Below are 4,177 nucleotides of genomic sequence, written 5' to 3'. Positions count from 1 at the left end.
ACTGTCGAACGACTTCAATCTGCAATTTGATATCTGTATGTAACAGAATACGCAGACGCCCAAAAGATTAGGGATATTTCATGTCAATCTTAGTTGTTTACTGACACAAATACTTATATCAATTCGTAGGCCAAAATTGATCGCCTCAGGCAGGTAAACGATATGGAAATGAATAAAGGGATTATTTTACCTGCTGCATTAATAAAGTAGTGATAATATGATAAGTTTAATAATAAATTCATCTACATAATCAGATTACAATTTCAAGTACAAATAGTCTTTAGTGGAATTGAATGAAGTATATTTTAAGAAACGATTAATTTTTGGAAAAGAAAGGTTTTGGCTTTCTGTTTTTCAATATTTTTACAAAAATAGTGGGAATTTTTCAAAGGAAGGAAGAAAGCAATTAATTTCAAAATAAATATGTTTAGATGATGGAAAGAAGTAACTTCCAGAGAGAAACTGAAAGAAAATGCCTTCTCGAAACAGCTATTTCCTTAAAAACATTGAATATGACGAAAGAAAAAATACAAATCGGGGAATGTGGGGATGGTTATAGTAATCGTGCTCAGTTCAAGAACTGATCGTGATTTGAGTGTTGAAATTTAATATTGGTGCAGTTATAATAACTCAAAATTTTTGTTATCTATTCAAAATGTAGCGTCCTTGGACAAGTACTAATACTGATAGCGAGTGTGATAACAACGCACACTTTTTCCAGCGTAGTGATTCCAATAGCGATGGTGCACAATGCGAAAAAGAGATACCAGTGAATAAGATTCGGATGCATTTGAATACTGAAACACAGAGAGTATATTTCAACATATATAAAAATCTACAACTTGAGTTTGGTTTCGAGAGAAACAAATTATTACACGCAACATCAGGTTTGACCGAAATTCCTTTCTCAGCTGTACGTAAAATAGTCAAAAATAAACCTTATGAACGCAAGACGCGATGTGATACGGATTACACAGGTCTGCAAAAAAAACTTTAAAAAAAAATTGTTTTGATTTCGTTAACTGATCTTTATGTAGTTTTTTGCGCTGAATTCGAAAATGACATTTGATTTTATCTATCACGTACGGATAATAAGGATGAAATAATTGAAAAAGTACAAAATGACGAGGAATTGTGGATTTATTTTCATTATTTTAACATGAAGGAAAAGAAAAAAAACAATGCTGCAGCAGTTGTTTGCAAAGTGATTATAAGTCTTTGTAAAAACGTTTTTTTTCGTCAAAGCTTCTTTTGGTACTTTTTCGGCTGTGTTCTTGTGAATTTTCCCTTTTCAACATCCAACAGTAGTCTGCCATCATGTTAACATTCCACCGACCTTGGTATCTGCGTTCCATTTCTTTTATGTCTTGATGAAACCGTTCTCCTTGTTCCTCACTTACAGCCCCTAGATTTTCGGGAAAGTAGTAACTTTCAGACACAAACTGAAAAAAAAAGTACCCTCGAACCAGCTATTTCTATATAAACATTGAATATGACGAATATGAAGGAAATGGACTTTGACACTCATGTTGCAGCCCAACATTTTGTAGTTTTGTATCAATTCAGCAACCAAAGCTTTGTAGTTTGGGTCTTTCTTGTTTTTAAGAAAGCCTGTTATAACAAATTGGAATGAATTCCAGGCATTTTTTTCTTTCATTTCCATTTTAGTGACAAAGCTTTCATCCTTTAAAAGTTTTCTTATGTCAGGCCCAACGAAGACTCCTTCTTAGCATCGGATAGACCAGGACAATTTTCAAAAAGATACTTAAAACAATCTCTTCCTTTGTCTAATGCTTCCACAAACTGTTTCATCAGCCCCAATTTGATATGGAGAGGTGGAAGTAAGATTTTTTAGGATCCACTAAACTTTGTTTTTCAACATTTTCAACTCCAGGTATAAGACCCTTCCTCATTGGCCACACCTGCTTGACATAGTGTTGTTTTCTGTCACGGCTATCCCATTCACATAGGAAACATGGAAACTTAGTGTAACCACTTTGTTGACCTAGTAACATTGAAATAACTTTCAAGTCTCCACAAATGATTCACTTATGATCAGAGTAGCTGAGCTTAAGAGAAACAAATTCAGGATTTTCGTAGCATTCTTTCAAATAGACTGAGTGTCCAACAGTCACAGTAGCTTATTGGTTCCCATTGTTGAGAAGTACAGCTTTCAAACTTCTTTTTGATGAATCGATGAAAAATCCTAATTTCTCTGGCTCATACCTTATGTTGAACATTTCCATGACGCCAGGTACATTGTTACAGAAAACTGGGCCCCCCTCTTGTGTAAAAAAGGGAGAAATTCCCTTTCTCCGAATCGGTACCATTAAAATGAAACACCGGAGGCTAACATAACAAGTAATTCGATGGGTAAGTTAGTTAAAAATAATAAAGACAAGACATCCAAATTCGACAAATCAGGAATATATAAATTAAAGTTTGGAAAGTGCCCTAAGGTATACATTGGTCAAACGAGCAGAACATTCAGGAATCGAATCCAGGAACATCATACGAGCTATGAAAATAAGAAAACAAATTCAACATATTCAAATTATCTTCTAGAAGAAAATCATATCTTCAACGAAGAGTTCGAAATTTTGCACATAGAAAATAAGGCTTTGAAACTGAATCATTTGGAAGCAATGGAAATTAATAAACTTGAAAATTCAACATTCTAATGAATGACCAACTGTATTTGAATAGATCACCATTATTGAACTTGTTTTCTTAAAATCCGAGACAGAATTATTATTGATGTAGATGTGAGGAATATGCTTTAGGTAATTATAATTCAACAGGTGCCTACCTCCCAACTAGCAATTTCGTATTTTATAATAATTGCGGAAACGTTTCGGAGAAACAAATTATAAAACTGCATTGCTCCCAGAAATGTTTTCAAAGTGTTTATGAAACTGCTATAAATAGGAAATTGGCACCGTTTTATAAAACATTATAGTCACTACCAATATTTTGTGAGGCCTCTTACAAACACTACAAAACAGTTTTATAAACATTTTGACAGTTACTATAAAATTTGTCTGACACTCTTAAAAAGTAGTTTTGTAAATACTTCCCTTACTGCACTTTTGCAACATATTTAAGCGATACTTATAAAATAATCAGAAAACAGTTTTATAAGAGTTTTTTAGTAGTTCCAAGTAGGCGTTATAAAATATAATACAGCCGAAAACGATAACAATAAAATAAAAAAGTGTTGAAAATGTTTTCTTGAAGACGCAAGAAGTAATTTTGTATTGGACACTAGGAAAATATAATTGATGTCACCAACTAAAAACTAAGCAATGGAAAAAATCTAAAGTAAATGGAACTTCAAACGTTCAAGCCAGTCTCTATATACCTACACAGTAGGTTTAATGGACTGACGCCTATCAGAAAACAACTACTCCCCTGGCTAATACCACGAAGGGCGTTGGATTATATCAGACAGGCGTCAGTGCAGGAATCTTCACAGAAAATGTCCTGCATATGCAATTGGCAATACAACTGAAAGAGTCGACCTTCAATTATGGAACGGGCACACTTGCAGACCGGTTTCGGGCTTATTAGCCACTCATCAGTGCAAGATAGTGACCATCATCGACCTAAAGTCAATGATATTCCACAATTGAAAATCGGAATTCTTTCAGAGTATTTCATTCCTCTTCCGAAGTTGGAGCGAACATCAAAAATGTCACTCCATCTAGTGGACTGATGAGTGGCTAATAAGCCCGAAACCGGTCTGCAAGTGTGCCCGTTCCATAATTGAAGGTCGACTCTTTCAGTTGTATTGCCAATTGCATATGCAGGACATTTTCTGTGAAGATTCCTGCACTGACGCCTGTCTGATATAATCCAACGCCCTTCGTGGTATTAGCCAGGGGAGTAGTTGTTTTCTGATAGGCGTCAGTCCATTAAACCTACTGTGTAGGTATATAGAGACTGGCTTGAACGTTTGAAGTTCCATTTACTTTAGATTTGTTTACTGCCAGTCTTCAAGCATAGCCCATTGACTAATAAGAAAGAAATGGAAAGGTTGAAGCCATTTTAAAACTTCACTTCTGCACTCATAAAACTGTTAAATACATTGTTTGTGTTTCGAAGATTGATATTTTTACTACAAATGAAATTTTATTGACAAATATATAGCCTATTATTAGCAAAATTTAAGCGCGCC

Source organism: Leptinotarsa decemlineata, unplaced genomic scaffold (assembly GCF_025532065.1).
Source record: "Leptinotarsa decemlineata unplaced genomic scaffold, Ldec_3_MD MMD2_tig00003192_RagTag_RagTag, whole genome shotgun sequence".
Classification (NCBI taxonomy): Eukaryota; Metazoa; Arthropoda; class Insecta; order Coleoptera; family Chrysomelidae; genus Leptinotarsa; species Leptinotarsa decemlineata.
This window is presented reverse-complemented; position numbering follows the sequence as displayed.